Source organism: Phyllobates terribilis, unplaced genomic scaffold (assembly GCF_046119375.1).
Source record: "Phyllobates terribilis strain yellow unplaced genomic scaffold, ASM4611937v1 Scaffold_11__3_contigs__length_659146591, whole genome shotgun sequence".
Classification (NCBI taxonomy): Eukaryota; Metazoa; Chordata; class Amphibia; order Anura; family Dendrobatidae; genus Phyllobates; species Phyllobates terribilis.
Window position 1 is genome coordinate 435,631,987 of NW_027362771.1, and position 17,496 is coordinate 435,649,482.

The following is a 17,496-nucleotide window of genomic DNA, read 5'->3' on the forward strand; positions in this document are numbered from 1 at the left end:
TTAGTCACTAGGCGAAAAAAATTGGAATTTACAGATTTAGATCCATTGTGATCCACATACAATTGTCAAGTCCTCACTGGTCTGGGTGACCATATGTACATGCGGATTGTACATGCGGATTGTACATGCGGATTGTACATGTGTTTTTCCTGCCAGGGACAAGCGGATGTGAAGCGTTCTTCACATGCATTTCTGCATGCGGGTTGACAAGCGCTTTCCAAGCCATTTTAGCATCACTTGGAAAGTGCTTGACAACTTGGTCACACTATATAAATCCATGCAACCGACATGGATTTATATAGTGTGACCGAAAGAATGTTAAAAAATAAAAAATAAATCTATACTCACCTTCTGATGGCCCCCAGAGTCTTTATTCGATGCGTCCTGGCTTCCCGGCAGCTCGCGGTACACTGAAGGGACCTGCCGACGTCAGAGGTCGCGTGACCCGTCACATGACTAAATGACGTCATGACAGGTCCTTGAGTCCACCGTGATCTGCCGGCAAGCCAGGACAAAGACACCGGGGGCCATCAGAAGGTAAGTATAGTATTTATTTTATTCTTTTTTTTACAGGTTCTATGGTACCCGGGTCCGGAGGAGAGTCTCCTGTCCTCCACACCCGGGTACCATCCACACATTGAAACACATGTAATCCACATGTACAGATCCAGTGATGCGGAATCCAAGCGTTCTAATGCAAGTCAATGGCGGCGAAAACGAAGCGGTTCCGCAAAATAATTGGTAGTGCTGTGTTTTTTTCCGCAATGATAACCTGCAGCGGAAATTTCCGCAGCATGTGCACGGCACATGCAGATTATCATTGGGGAACATTGCAGACCTTCTACCAAGCGTTTTTTAAGCGTTTCTGCAGTGGAATTGCCGCTGCGGAAACGCTTAAAAAACGCATCGTGGGCACATAGCCTAAAAGCACAATCATGTATAAAAGTATTCCAGTTATACGTACAGGGGAACGGAGCCATGAAACCCAAGAACAGGGCTCCGCATAGTCTCGTCTTGGATGGAGCGGAGGTACGTATGTTCACTCCATTCATTATCTATGGGACTGAAAGAGAAAACCGAGCACGGTGGTCGGCCCCCAAGTGATCAGTAAGTTTTCCTCTATCGATAATTAAATGGTTATTCCCAAAATAGTAAGTTAAGAAAACCTCAAGTAGCATTGATTTAAATGGAGAAAGCCACCACTGTGACTCAGATAAGGGTCACGAGACACCCGTGTCTTGACAGAAGAACTGAATAAAATTGATTATCATCATTATCATGTCAGGAGAATATTCTTATTATGACAATGGCACCTGTCAAATAGTCAGATATATTAAGCAGCAAGTGAACAGTCTGTTCTTTAAGTTGATATGTTGAAAGCAGGAAAAATGGTCAATCCTTAGGATCTGAGTGACTTTGACAAGGGCCAAATTGCCGCCTAGCTCAGAGCATTTCCAAAATGTATAGTCATTGGGTATTCCCAGTATGCTGTAGCTAGTACCTACCAAAAGTGGTGCAAAAAAAAAAAGACAATTGGTGAACCCATGACATGGGTACCCAAGGCAAGGGCCCTGTGACGTGCAGGGGAGGGGGGAATATGGTAATTTAGTACAGAGGTGGCGATTTAGGGGAATAGTAAGCAGATAGAAGGGGTTTACTTGGTGTCCCCCGGACACCAAGCATCTGGAAAACAGACTTTATAAAACCAGATTTCTCTGCAATCAGACCTCTGCTATGGGCCATACAGGTAAGTATAGATTTACTTTTCTATACCCTGTATGCCCATAGTAGAGGTCTGATATCGCCCAGGGGGTGACACATTCCCTTTAAAGCATAAAATGACACTCATTCACCCCAGAAATGCCACTGGCAAATAATTGTTTATTTTGTCATGAAAACTAATTTGATAAGCTAACAATGAAGGTGTCCGATAAAGTGTGCATATTACTAAGTGATGGCAACAGGTACACATTAAACACTTCTGGAGTGGGAACATGAAGAAGTGATCACAGTAGAAAGTCCCGGCATGCTGGGTCACAATGGATACAGTGGGGTAGTAAATAATTGTCCAATGGTGACCTTATCTGCAAACCACAAGGCATGTCACACAAGGTAAGAGGAAAGGAAGGGTTAAATAGGAAGAGGGTGTAAGAGCCAGACAAAGAAAAAAAAGTCAGACAGAGGAGGAGACAGCTGCAGAAACTAGGGACACTATCACATCAGGAGGGAGGACAGGAAAAGAAGAGAAAAGAAAAGAGAGGAGGGGAAGGTGGGAGAGAAGAGAGAGGAAGAGATAGAGGAAAGCACTAGAGACAAAAGAAACACAAGATGGAAGGAAAGATGTTGGTTAGATTTTTCCATACATTTTTTTTTATTTGTGTACATTTTTGTCATTTTCTGTAACATAGGCACTTTTAACAGTTTTTATTATGGCTAAAATGCCCCAACCTCCTGCATTTCTCATGCACCAGACATGGAGGGCCATAGATCCAATTCAGCAGTAGAACGAGAGGTTTGGGGATTACGGATATAAAATGAATTTTACAATCTGCCTGTATGATGTTATGGCTGTGTGGAAGCGGTCTTGGCTTCTCTCTTACCCTTCCCAGACTGATGGCTTATTAAAATGCCATTTGCATGGTGACATCCATTTGCTTACACAAGGCAATAGTTCTCTGCTCCTGTTTCTACTCTACACAAAATAATCCTCTTGGTTTATATATTGGATATGATATAAAGGCTGATATGATATGTTATAATGCCACGTCAGCGTCCCCGCTCTGGGTCAGCATGTATGGGCAAGTTTACTCCCCGCTATCCTCTCCCTTGTGTGTTTCTTTATCTGCTTGAATGGATCTTTTATGGCTCACTTCTGTAGACCAAAATATTAGCAATATAATCAAAGTATTCCTTTCCTTAAACATAATAGCTGCAGACAATGGTTTCTTAGCGCTCATATTTTACATTCTGTAGATTTCTAAAGTATGAATCACTTTACTTTTCTGAATTTTGTTATTTAAAATAAATTTAAAATGCTATAAAATAACCGTAAAGACTGTATATGCCTTTGCTCTGTTTTTTTTACCAAAAGTTGGTGATGCATCTTGGTCACACAGATCTCACATCCAGCCTATATTACTGGCAGAGATGCATCCTAAAGAGAAAAGCCATAGGAACAGGTTCCCAACTGAAGTTTAGGGGCCTAAAAATAAATGCAGGAAATGGATTGCTGCTTTAAAGGGGTTTTCGCATGAACAAAGTTCATTTTAATCAATAGATCTTGGAATAATAATCATTTCCACAATTGGATGTGTTTAAATAAAATGTTCCTGTGCTGAGATAATTTTATAAATGTGCCCCTGCTGTGTACTGTGTAATGGCTGTGTCTGACCGTGCAGGAACATGGTCTGATCAAACCACATCTCCTGGGCAGGGGAGGACACAAAAGAATATACTGACATTACAATTCGGGATCACAAAAAAATCTTTCTCTGAGGTAAAACAGTTTTTAAAAACAGGCAGGGAAATGCTTTACCTCACAAAAAGAATCAGCTGTGATCCGATGCTGTCCTGTCTGTATACTCTTTTGTGCCCTCCCCTGCCCAGGAGCTGTGGTATGATCAGACCATGTTCCTGCACGGTCAGACACAATCATTACACAGTACACAGCAGGGACACATTTATAAGATTATCTCAGCACAGGAACATTTTATTTAAATACATCCAATTGTGGAAATTATTATTATTCCAAGATCTATTGATTAAAATCAACTTTAAAATTACAGTAACTTTGTTCGTGGGAAAACCACATTAAACTTCATGGCACTTATTATAAGTAAAGGTAAGCACTAACATATGTAAAAACTATTTTCTAAATTTTAAAAGGTTTCCATGTTATTTAATTGTCAAGATTTTATAGAATGCTTTAAAGTGAACATATCATGTCAGATAATCAGATCAACAGGTCTGTACAGTCAGCTATCTTGAGAACAGGACTGTCTCGCACTGCCGTGCATGGGAAGTTGGTTATGCATGTATGGCTATCTATTCACTTTTATGGGAGGTTTGGAAGTAACCAAGCAAGCATATCCTGTGAATATACCATAAATGTCGGAGTTAGGACCACCCCTCTAAATAGTTTAATTATCGAAAGCAATGCCATGTAGCAAGTCAGTAGAGGTTTAACCATTGGGACCCTCATTACTCTTGAAAATGAAGGTCGCTTCACAATAGTTCCTTACAATTGATGTCCTGCCACCTTTTGTGCAGGAAACAACAGCACAGCCAATTTGGACATCTGACATTGAACCCCTATAATTAGGTAGTGATTGCATATCCAAGCATTATGTCTTGTTTAATTTAGTGATGAGCAAGCATGCTCGCCAATGCTCGCAACTCGATTGAGTACCGCGGGAGCCCGAGCGCCATGCTCAAGTCCCCGCCCCGCCTGTTTGGCGCCTGTTAGACAGCCAATAAACATGTGGGGATTGCCTGTCATACACAGCAATGCCGTAGCCAAGTTGGCTACTGACATTACTGTGACTGGCTGGCGGTATCACGTCATAGGGTCAATCAGGATTACTATCGTTCTGGATGCTGAGTTCAAAACGCTGTGTTGTATAGTACAAGCACAGTGGATGGGATTCATAAGAAATCTCATGCCCACTGTGCTTTTTTACGCTGCGTAATCTCACCTGCGGTGTGGGTTTCTGTGCGGAATTTCCCCATAGACTTGCATTAGATGCAGTAAATCCGCAGTTGAAAAAAAAAGCACATGCGTTTTAAGTGTATTTACACAGGTGTTTTTAGCCTGGTTTCAATAAATCATTTAAAAAAATTACTTGGTGCCCTCCCTATTTTTTTTTTAACTAGCCAAGGTGAAGCAGATAGCTGCAGCTTATATTATCAGGCTGGGAAGTTCCCTGGTTATTGGGCCCTTCCCAGCCTAAAAATATCAGCCTGCAGAAACCCCAGAATTGGCGCATCACAAGAGATGCGCCATTTCTGGCACTTTGCCCGGCTCTTCCCGATTGCCCTGGTGCAGTGGCAATCGGGGTAATGGTAGTTGGGGTTGATGGCAGCTGTGATTTGTCAAAAATTACAGCTGCCATCAAGCCCTGGGGTTAGTAATGGAGAGGTATCTATCAGACACCCCCATTACTAACCCGGTAATAAAAAATTAAAACACACAGACACAAAAACACTTTATTTGAATAAAGACTCCCCCACACTATCCTTCATTTTCCAATTTATTAAAAAAAAAAAAAAAATTCCATGCAGGTCCGCCGTAATCCACCAAATCTTGGTGCGGGTTCTCACTGAGCGCAGGCGGCTCTGATGAGCTTCTTAGTCACTACCCGGCTCCTGTGAATAGCGGTCACTTTACTGCTATTTAACGACGCCGGAGGCAGATTCGAGGAACATGGACCACTACATCGAAACTGTGTGGCAATATTTCAGGTAATAAATTGGTGACCGATGGACTGTCTATTCTCTTTATTTCTGTCTTTTTATGTATTTCAGGTATCCTTTTCTTGACTACTTCGGATTCGTTGGATTATTTCGGACCTAATGGGTGGAAGAGGCAGGTTTTTCTTATGTTTTTAATTTTACCTTATATACAAGTCATTATATAGGAAAGAATGTTTCCTAACATTTTTTACGGTAAAAGCCATTTTATCTTCGATTTTGTATACTTTATTATTAGTCCGTAAAAGTGGACAACATACTCTGATAACATTGTTCCCAGCAGCGACCTGAATGTCAGAGATGCATTCAGGCATCTTCTCCATGCTGTTCCCATTCCATTTGACAGCTCTTTCCATCCATTGCAGCGATTTTCCTGCCTCCAAAGCCCTGCTGTCTGTGTCTTCCGGAAAAATGCTTGAATTTCCCATTGACTTCCATTATACCCGTTACTCAAGTTGAGACCGTCCGAGAATCTGGCCTGCTTGATTTGAGTACTGAGCACTAAAGCATTTTAGTGCTCGATCATCATTAGTCCCGTCTTATAATGAGTGTATAAAGTAAAGTTGTATGTGGGACATAGACAGTGGATGGAACCGTACCAATCCATTGAAAGGGCCACAGCACTGATTTAGAGTTCTGCCCTCCCCCTTTCTAAGTTTTCCTTGCACAGTGTTGCTTTCAGCTACCTGGCTATGTAGGAAACTGCAGATGACCCTCGCTATATAGCATTAGTTTATAAAATGGGAATACTTTTATTATGTGGAACACAGTATTGTGCAAAGGTTTTTGGCACTTGTGCAAAAAAAATATTAGAACGCTTTTAAAAATAGAAGTGCTATTTGTATTTTGTTAATAATTAAAAATAAACTAAGTGAATGAACAAAAGAGAAATATACATCAAATCAATATTTGGTGTGACTGCCCTTTTCCTTCAAAACCGCATCAAAGCTTCAATTCTTCTAGGTACACTTGCACACACTTTTGAAGGAACTCGGCTTAAAGGTTGTTCCAAACACCTTGGAGAACTAACCACAGATCTTCTGTGGATGTAGGCTTGTGCAAATTCTTCTGTATCTTTGCATAATCCCAAACAGACTCAATGTTGAGATCAAAGCTCTGTGTGGGCCATATCATCACTTACAGGATGCGTTGTACTCCTTTACGCTGAAGATAGTTGTTAATGACATTGGCTGCATGTTTGGGGTCATTGTTCTGCTGCAGAATAAATTTGGAGCCAGTCGTCTCACTGATGGTATGTAAGTATCTGCCTGTATTTCTTAGCATTAAGGACACCATTAATCCTGAGAAACCCCAATTCCATTTAGCTGAAATGCAGCCCCAAACTTATGACTCTACAACATGTTTCACTGTTCCTGCAGTCACTCATTATTGTACTGCTCTCCAGCCCTTTGGTGAACAACCTGCCTTCTATTACAGCCAAATAATAAAAATTTTCACTGATTAGTCCAATGCACTTCACACCATTTTTCTGCACCCCAATTCCTATATTTTCGTCCATAGCTGAGTCACTTGGCCATGTTTCCATTCCGAAGGTATGGCTTTTTTTCAACAATTCTTCCATGAAGACCATTTCTGAACAGACTTTTTCAAACAGTAGATGGGTGTAGCTGGATTCCACTGGTTGCTGACAATTCTGAGCTGATGGGAATGCTGGACATTTTGGGATTTTGAAGGGAAGAAAGCATGAGTTTTTCATCTGCTGCACTAAGTTTCCTTGGCCAACCCCTGCGTCAAAGGTCCTTAACGTTGCCCATTTCTTGGTGCTACAGCTTTCACAGCATATCTTGAAACCCCAGTTTCAAGACTTTGTTTATGCAAAATAACTACTTTGTGTCTTGTTACTGTGCTCAGTCTTACCATGGTGTATGACCTGGGACATGAAACTGTCTTCCACAACCTTACATTTGCAGTGGCATTTGGCTGTCCCTCCAGTTAATCGACCTGCACAGCTGTTTTTCTTTCATTTAATGAATGTGTTTCAACCTACATATGACAATGATGATTATTATCACCTGTTTGGTATAACTGGTTACTTATACACCTGACTGTAATCTTACAAAATTCCTAACTTTGAGTAAGTGTAAGGAGATGGGCATACTGTCCACTTTTACCCCTTGAAGAAACGAGTATAATGTTATGTGATGCATAATGTGAATTGTGATGTGCATTAAAGGTGTTAGTAATATTGATAATGTGTGTAGTTTGACAATAGGAATAGTGAGAGTTAATGTTTGAGACTAGCCCTTAGTGCTAGGGACTAAGTTGAAGGGAAAGAGATCGTTTCCTTTCAGAGAGGCAGATAGTGCCTAGAGTGCATAGAAAGAGGACCTTAGGTCCATTGTGAGCAGTGCTGCATTCTGGGGTGTCCCTAAAGTGAGAGGAGACCGGAGGAAAGCGATAGTGAGATCCAGTGCAGAAGTCCACACACCCTCACAAGACCCCCACCTTCATGTAATGTGCAGGGCGTACGAGATGTGTACCTCACCCACGGGTACCGCTCCGCGTTATACAAGTGTACCTAGAAGAATTGATGCTGTTTTTGAAGGCAAAGCACAGTCACATATAATAATCTTGGGATTTAGGTTCCTCTTTTGTTCAGTCACTTTGCATTTTTTTAAAGATAAAAATAAACTATGAACACATGTATTTTGAAAGCATTCTTTCTTTGCAGCATTTTTTCCATACCTGCCTAAAACTTCTGCACAGTACTGCAAGTGAAGAGGTTTCTAAGTCTGAACTTACAACTATTATGGTTTGCAGATAATTTGCTGCAAAGCATTCCCTAAAATGCATGCATCCTTTCGGTAAGACTAAGGTGAGTAAAGGTAGCAGATAACATGTTTTTGTTTCTGCAGTGTTTTTTATTTCTTGTAACTAGTAATAATATTCTACCTCAAATATTACACAGCAGACAGTAAATGAGGATGAGAAAAACAATGACTTTGGTACAATAATTGATGGCTACATTTTTGGTTTGTCCGAATCTTTTCAAAACAAAAATGTAACCAAGTTATTTTTTATCATATTGTATTTTTTTTTCAAGTACAACCATATGACTGATCAGATTTGAGCAGGAAATATACTAAACCCATGTCCTGCATGGAAAACTAACTGAATGCTGTTTGGTTGTTCTGTGTAAGAACAAATAGATGGAGCCATTTAAAGGGGTTATTCAATCCTTAAGTAAAATAATAAAAATCAAATCGAGCCTCTGCAATATTAGTGTAGAAGCATCAGGGGTCCCCCGGGCTTTTTTTTTTCAAGGGGCTGTCAATAAGTGACCTCAGCACTCATGTGCGATACTACTGGCATCATGTACAGGAGCTGGGGAGCAAACAAGCGCAATAGGGTCTTATCCAACAGTAAAACAATTATTTTGTACCACACATTTTATGAGTAATCAGCTGCTGCAGATCCACAGGTCACCAGACTAGATGTAAGTGATGAAGGAAAAAATGTGGACTCCCCGGCTCTGCTGGAGGAACAACACACTTCTTCAGGATACAACCACATATCAGGATACAGCCACACGATACGTGGTTGGATCCTGAAGAAGTGCATTATACTTCGAAACGCGTCCATAATAAAACCGCAAAAATACAGCTCCTTGTATCCTGGATCCTTATTATTCTTCCAGCACCGCGGAGGAGTCCACATTTTTTTCCTTCATCCCTACTGGCATCAGGGCTCCTGTCGCTGAACATTGAGATCAGTAGTATGGCATGTGAACGCTGAGGACCCTGATTGTCAGGTCAAGTGACCCCTTAAGGGGTGTTTAATAGTAATACAGTATCTACGGATCCTGCAGTTTAAAACTGCACTTTCCTAACTTTCAGTTAAAGATTCTGTAAACATGAATGTGTGTTACACGGTCAGTAATCAGGATTATATTGCATGTAAGGCCAATCTTCCTATCATAGTGGCACTGTCATATTTTCTTACAGCAGATACAAATGATCAGTCATGCTTCATGACTCATGCCTTCTATCTAGCAAATTACTAATTTCCTCAACTATAAGCTACAGAAGCGTTAATGTATGCAACATTGAACACAAGTGCAGTGTATAGTGTGTAGGTAAAACAGTCACAAAAACTTTAATGAAGATGAAAAGGATAATAGGACAAGTAGTGAATGTACAGAAGAACTCTTTCCCACAATGTAACAGGAGAGTTAGACAAGCACGGGAAATAGAAGATGGAGAAGACAGTGGCCAGAGAGGAAGAACAGAAGGAGTTGTATTGTGAGAGAAAGATGAGGAAGATAAGAAGCAGAAGGAAAGAAGCAGTGGAGGGACAACAGGAAGATGTGATGAGAGACGAGAAAGCAGCAGAGGTAAAAAGGACGGGAGGGGGAAAGAGATGGAAGAAGGCAGACTGTGAAAAGTGGGGAGGGGGTGAGAGAAGTAAGCAAAGGGAGGGGATGCTGAGAGAGATAAGTGTGCGGAGATGAAAAATAGAAAAAGAGCAATAAGAAAAAAATCACAAAGATGAAAAAAGAAATGGAAAGCAAGAGAGGATGGACATGTGGAAAGAATGGGGAGGGGAGAGGGCAGGTGGAGCGAGGAAGAAGAACGAATGGAAAAAAAAACTAGCAGATGCAGATATAGAACAAGGGCAACCTAAGAGAATGGAAAAAAGCAGACAAGAAATTCAGGAGGTAGATAAGAAAAAGTAAGAAAGGAAAATAAACAGCATAATCGGGGTTAGAAAGTACACATGGGGGAAGAGGTAGACAGAAAGACAAGGGGAAAAGAAAGATGTAAGTGCACAATGATAGCAGAGGAAAGCGAAGTCACTGAGGGGAACATATGAGAGAGAAGAGGAGTATGATGGACATTAACTATAGAGATGGGCTGGTCACATATACAGCATATATGTACAATGAAAAAGGAGAAGAAGCAAAATATACCGAAATATATTTTATAAAAGGAGGAAGAAGATGTTGAAAAGAAACATTAGGCTGTGAAATGTACAGAAAACTAAGAGGCAGAGAAAGACATGATAAATACAGATCTGGCATGGAGAAAGAATCAGGGGAGAACTGCGGTGTAAGACAGGAGAGGACAGGCAGGTTGGGAGAGTCAGATGTGAGCAGGAAGATAGAGAAGAGACATGAGGAGAGGCGAGAAGGAAGGGAGGGCAGCAGGGAGGGGAGAAACAAATGAAAGAAATGAGGAGACAAGGAAGGAGTGTGCTTTACAAAGATAAGAGGAACAGCAGTCAAGAAATGGAGAAAAGGAGAGACTGATCATGACAAACAGGAAAAAGGCAGGGGGTGGAGGAAGGACTGGTATGTCCCTAAGACAGGGAGGAAGGAAAGAGTGGGAAAAACTGGGGAGAGGAAAAAAGATATATGAGGGATTAACTGTGAAGAGAAAACAACAGCAGGGGTGGGAGGAAGAAAGGAGGAGATGAAGGGGAGAGACAGATGGAAGACAGGAGAGGGGGAAGGGAAGAATAGAGATATAAAGTGCAGAGAAAATAGAGAGTGATATTGTATGTAGAAAAGGGTGAAGTTGCTGAGATGGTGAAAATAAGGAGCAAGCAGGGAGCAAGAACGTGAGACACAACACAAGAAAAGTGACAAAGAGTTAAAGTGAGAAATAGATAAGACCAAGAAATACAGATATCCAACAAATGAAGAGTGAAGCAGACAGAAAGCTGTACAGAGCAGAAAGACAACAGATCTGGAAGAAGGAGAAGGATGAACTGACCTCCTGTGCAGAGGAACATGCAGTGCACTGCTGACCACCGCTGGCACTAACCTACCTGCCAAAATCCCCTTACTAGGTCAGCCATATTAACAAGGAGAGACACTCTGGGCTGTCTGTCCAGCACCCAGGGACATTTTATTTCTTCTTACTGATGATAATTACTTTATATACACAACAAGTTTCAGGTGCTAATATGTTCAGGGCCAATAATACGTTGAGGCACTAGTGTAGGGGTACCAATATCTGACACTACAGCATATGATGTTATAGGCCAAATATTATGTTTTCACAATAATGCAGGAAATAACGACAAGAGATGTTTCAATTATGTGAAAAACGTTTCTACGGAGGAGTACACAAGTTCTCCAGACAATGCTGAGGATTTCCTCTTCCCTTTATAATGCCCTGTATCACTGGCATCATGGCTTCTGTAATTACAGGATAGGAGAACTCCATTATGATTGGGGGTCCAGCATTAGCTTTCAGTGGATCTGTCAAGTTTAAAGTCCTAGGCTGAGATATCCCTTGCTTTTTGTCATCTGCAGCTTTTTACCTCATCATATCCAAATAGGGGACTGTAATTATAAAGGTGGGTATACACATTGCATCCCATCCTAAAGCAGCCAAAAAAGCATATGACAAGTTCTACCTTAGATGTAAAGCTCTTATCGCCATTGGAACAATTTTTAAAGGTAATGAAGCATTGGAGATGGACTACTGAAATCAATGGGCTGTCCCTGCAGCTTATGGATTCACTGGGTTTTCCTGGGCGAAACATGCTCTTTCTGAACCTTCTGCACTCGAGGGAATAGATTTGGGTTCTCTACTAAAGGGATATTCCAGTCTACATGTCTACATAAATTAATAACTATAGACTGGTGCTTGTCCTAATGCTGGGACACCCATTGCATACCACAATAAGGAATGTTCTCCCCTAGATGAATTTAACACAAGCTTTGGCCAGTGTCGAACAGGGGACATAAATGGGACCCACGCCGATCTAACAATTCAGTGAATAGGTGACAATTTACATAGACCAAAATACCCTTTTAAGGCTAAGTGCACATTAATACAGTGAAAGTCTCCATTGGGGCTATGCCTTGGTTCCTGTCGGAGTCCAGCGTTTCAGGGTTTCCGAGAGAAACTCTGACGTAGTCCTCAGCAGAGAGCCCTGTATTAGTGTCAATTCAAAGGTTTATCTAAATGAGGATGCCAAATACAGTTACATTATCGTATTTGTTTCTATATATTCCAAAACAATTCAAAAGCAATGCAACTTATGCAGAATGCAATATATGCACCATATTCATCATGTTAGCCCTACCAGATCTACACCTGCCTTGTACAGCAAACAGGAAAGTAATGGAAAGTAGGGATTCTGTTCTTCTCGAAACTAAATCATCCAATTCTTTCAGGCAGACCTTTTCTAATACACTACACTGACATGTCTGGTTAGACGTCTGTCATGGTAAAAGTGAAGTGATGGGGGGCTGGCTGAGCCTGTGTGAATGGAGGGGGAGTCAGTGTTCTGTGTCTAGACAGAGAATGTAGGCATCCCCAGATTATTTCTACTTTAAAAAAAATCACTTGCTGTAAAAAGATTTGTATCCTGCTCATATTCTTTGTTCACATTTGGTAAGATTTGGAAATGAAGAATCTTCACTAGAATGCTGCAAACCAATACAAAATGATAAAGTATCTAGATTTTCTTTTACTTTCTTAAAGTGACATGACTTGTTAATGTATTCAAATGGTTGGCTTCAGCTCAACAGTCATGATTAGACTTGTCCACCAGAGATCTTACACTGGGCTGAAATTCTGATGCAAAAACAGACCAAGACATAACCATGTGACATGAGAAAATATCATTCTTACATACTTATTCTGAATTAAAAATCTGTGCCATATTCAGATTGAAAAATGTACACTAACTTTGTAGTTAAGTCTATGTTACAATTTGGTCCTCCAGCCTTACATTTTGAAGGGTTATTCCCATCGCAGACCTTTTTGGCAACAACAGTATATGCCCCAACTTTGATACCAACCTGTATCTCCAAAAAGGGGGCTTGCAGACCCCCATACTACCTGTTGAGATAGAGATTGGCAGCCATATGCAGGTAGGGAATGAAAGGAGTAACAAAGCTTGTGTATCGCTCTCTATATTTATTTCTAAGCTCACTAGAATAGGAGTTTTGGAAACAGCCAAGTACAGTTATCACCACTGTCTGTGACAAAGTTGAATGTCGTTTTGAGTTATGACGGCTCAGGAAAGCCTATTATAAGTTGAAAAAATTGTAACTTGAGGGATTTCGTTATAAAACTATACATCACCATCAGCACCACACATGTACAGGACACACCATGCCCACTTATGTAGTTACTGGAAGATATAGAAAAGAAATTAAAAGATGTCTAAAATTACTTATGCATGAAGCTCATTTATCTGAGACTCCGATGTTAAGACTCAGTTCACACAAGAGGTTTTCTATTATCTTGTACCACTGATTTTGTAGCAAAATGGATGGAAAAGATTAGTGTGAACAGCTCCACCGATTTCTACGTTCGTTTTTTTCCCTTAGTGACACAGAGGCTCATTGGCACATACCTTAGCAATCACACAGCCTCAGTCCCGAATGTTTTCATGGGCTGATATATTAGCTGTTTCATTATTCTTTTCCATTTTTCCATGTTTCTTATGTAGCTCTTACATGACAGCAGCAATGTTTGCCTTTGAAACCAATGGAGAAATGTACAGACACATCTGTAAGCATCATTTCCAGTGTGGACTAGTCTCAGACCAAAAAAGAAGAAAGCTTAATGATAAAAAAAAGTGTATCCAATATGAAATGATTCCTTTAATATAGTTAGTTAATTGTATAATTTTACATTCAGGGATATTATTAGTCCAATAGTTCAAAACCCATAAACATTTTTTTTTACCTGCTACAGTGCACAAATATTCCACATTTTATATGCAAGCAGTAAACAAGATCCAAGAAAAATCCATAGAGAAAACAGAAAGAAGCCTGGCTGATACACGAGGGTAGAGGGCATCCGCAACAGGAATAGTGGAGAGGTGCGCCTTAATCAGAGGGAGGGAGCACATAGAAAGACAGAGCGAGCAGATAAAAGAGAAAGAAAGAGGGCGAGGAAAGCTCAGTGGAGAGCTGGAAAGGGAGGGGACGGTAAAAGCAGGCAAACAAGACAAAAGAGAATGATGGAAATAGAAAGGATAAGTGTGAGAATATGAGAGAGAGCTAAGAAATAAGGAGAATAAGAGAGGCCCACAGAGGGATGGATGGGAAAGAAAGCAAGGAGATGCTAAGAGTATGGGCAAAGTAGCAGAAATCTATGCAGAATACTAGTACACAAGGTGGCAGAGATATAGAACAATGCCCGGTGTATACCAGATACACACAATAAGAGATCGCGACTGGTGTTGACATATCTAAAATGATTATGGCAATTAAAAAAAAATGTTTAGGCAAACAAAGAAAATCAGGTGCAGTGACTTGGCATAAAAAGCTCATAAAAAAAAGAACTACACATAATATAATCATCACTAAATACCACAAAAGGTACCTGGCATCAGGATAGGCTCACTATGTGTTATGGAACATGCTCCATCAAAGTGGAGTCAGAGGACTAAATTCCCCAAAACACGAAAAAGAATCAGGGATTGAGAAAAAGTGAGTCTAAATTTGGATCCTTAGAAACATTTCACACTGAGAAGTCATACTTTGAGAAGCTTTTAACACTCCAGGTTCTTAGTCTGATAAGTGTTAAGTATTTAAAGTGTCTTTCACCTTTAAAGGGAATCTGTCAGCAGGTTTTTGCTACCCCTTCTGAGAGCACCATGATGTAGGGACAGACACCCTGATTCCAGTGATGTATCCCTTTCTTTACTGGGCTGCTTGCTTCAGTTTTGATTAAAAACAGCTTTCTCTGCTGCAGATCTGCCAGTTCTCTGAATGCTGAGCGCTGTATATGTGACACCCCAGGGGTCTGGTTGCCACAGTGATAGAGATATTACGTCTGAGAGCAGGTGGGAGGTCTCTTGGTCAGGGATCCTATGCATGCCACACCTCCTGCCCAGTCCTGGGAGGGGAAGGACTTCCCCTATATAAACCTAGGGCTGAGGCAGGGTTAGTGAGTAGAGAAGAAGCAGAGAAAAGAAGCAAATATAGGAAGAAACAACAGGAGCTCTGTGGGAGCAGTGTTACAAGGAGTCAGGGGCTGGCAGCTGCAGAGCTCGCCCTGACTGAGAAGTTATCACCGGACCCGGAGTCCGAGGCTGTGGGGACTAACTCCTATCCAGCAGCAGAAACCGACCGGCAGGGGATTGCAGGTCCTCTGGCCCAGAAACCCGAAGGCCCCGAGTCACCGGCCATACGGGTGAGCACCACACGGTACACTCAGGGACGTGGGCTACTTATACCCGCCTCTAGCAAGGTAGCCAGAAGAGTACAGTGAGTTTGGGAGGCCTACAACTCCGCCTGGCCAGGGGAGATCCCATCTGCTCAAGGACTGACCAGGCCCCAATCGCTAGCCAGTACTCCGGGAGGGTCTATCTTTGTCACCAGTAAAGACCCTGAACTACACCGTACCGTCTCCGAGTGGTTCCTGCTACCCCCATCATCCACGTCGGCTGCCCTGAGGCCATACCCCTCCCGTTGGGGGTTATACCACCACGCTGCACAATCTCACCACCGGCCTCAGCGGTCTGCCCTGCAGCGGCGGCTCCAAAGCTGCATTCAACGGGTGGCGTAGTCGTCCTACATCTACTGCTAAATACAGCGCCACTTAGTTTGACTCCCCGGGCACGGACCGGATCACCGCCACGAGACTACAACCCTCAACAGATCCGGCTCCGGGGAAGCTCCCGATTGCGCAACGCAGCGCGACACAGGCCCAGGGGCGCGTCATATAAACCCACCAACACCATTAATTTTCAGCTTTCTGCTTATGCACATCAAACAATAATCTGCTGATAAAACAGTGATTTTATTAAAAATACACTAAGCAGCCCAGTAAATGATGCATCGCTGGAATCAGGGTCTCTGCCCCTACATCATGCTGCTCTCAGATTAGGTAGCAAAAATCTAGTGACAGTTTTCCTTTAAGTGATCTTCTACATTACAACTCAGCTAATAGATGGATTTCTACACAGTCATTATCTAGTCTTTGAGCTTTCGTTCACAATGATTTTGGATGTGAATCCAGTCGCTAGGAAAACAAAACCGATCACTGTATTTTTTCACCTTTTGGAGATGCCTCATTTTCTTGAACTACATTGGTACCTGGGATTTCTCCCTGGAGGTTACAGGTTACAGTGTACCCGAAGTAATGTCCCTGGCACACTTAATAATATTTGGTAAAATGCATGTGGAAGAAACATGAACGGAAACTCTAGATTACAGAAAGGCTGACGGATTTACCGAGCAGCTTCCCATCACACACGGCAACATTCAATGAAATAAGGACATTAAAAGCATCAAAGGTCATCCAGAAAATACAATGCGAGATTCGGCAGCATGGGCGTTTAAAGGAATCATTGTGGTATTAAACTTTGCTAATTATTTAACATGCAGATTAAAAAAAACAATAACAACACATAAAAAGGGTTTGCATGAGCACTGACTGCCCTCCCGCTTTTCCTACCCACCGGCGGCCTCCTGTGTCTGATTGACAGGTCACTGAAACAAGAGTAACCTGTCAGTCAGGCACAGCAGGCAGGTGGTGGGCAGGGAATAGGGAGAGATTCCAGGAGAACTGCAACTCCACGAGAATTTCTTATGTTGGACACAGAAGGTAGGCAGCAGGAGGGAAATAGGGAGAGATGGCACAAAAGCTGCAAGTGCACAAGAGTGAGATATCCGTCAGACACAGGAGGTAACCGGCAGGCGGGGAGTACTGCAAGTGCACAGAAGTGAGCCAACAGTCGGAAAAAGGTAGACGGCAGTCGGGGAGTAGGGAGAGTGCAGGAGAGCTGCAAGTACACAAGAGTGAGTTTTCAGTCACAAGAGGTAGGTGGCAGAAGGGGAATAGGGAGTGAAGGTAGGAGAGCTGCAAGTGCACAACAGTGAGCTGATAGTCTCAAGAGGTCGGCGGCAGGCGGGGAGTGGGGACCGTAGAGATGCAAGTGCACAAGAGTGAGCTGATAGTCTCAAGAGGTCGGCGGCAGGCGGGGAGTGGGGACCGTAGAGATGCAAGTGCACAAGAGTGAGCTGATAGTCACAAGAGGTAGGCGGTAGGAGGGGAATAGGGAGTAGGGCAGGAAAGCTGCAAGTGC

The 17,496-nt window shown here is 42.1% G+C and overlaps 1 protein-coding gene across 4 annotated transcripts in view; it reads right to left on the reverse strand.

The window, feature by feature from the left end:
• ZNF710 (zinc finger protein 710) overlaps positions 1–17,496 on the reverse strand; it is an 81,322-nt gene that overhangs the window by 23,341 nt on the left and 40,485 nt on the right. The window contains exon 1 of one of the 4 annotated variants that reach the window (XM_073653218.1): positions 13,810–13,908. The exons of the other annotated variants lie outside the window; for them this stretch is intronic. The gene's annotated coding sequence lies outside the window, so the exon portion shown is untranslated. Of the gene's footprint in view, positions 1–13,809; positions 13,909–17,496 lie in introns of those variants that run through there. 4 annotated transcript variants of the gene reach the window in all.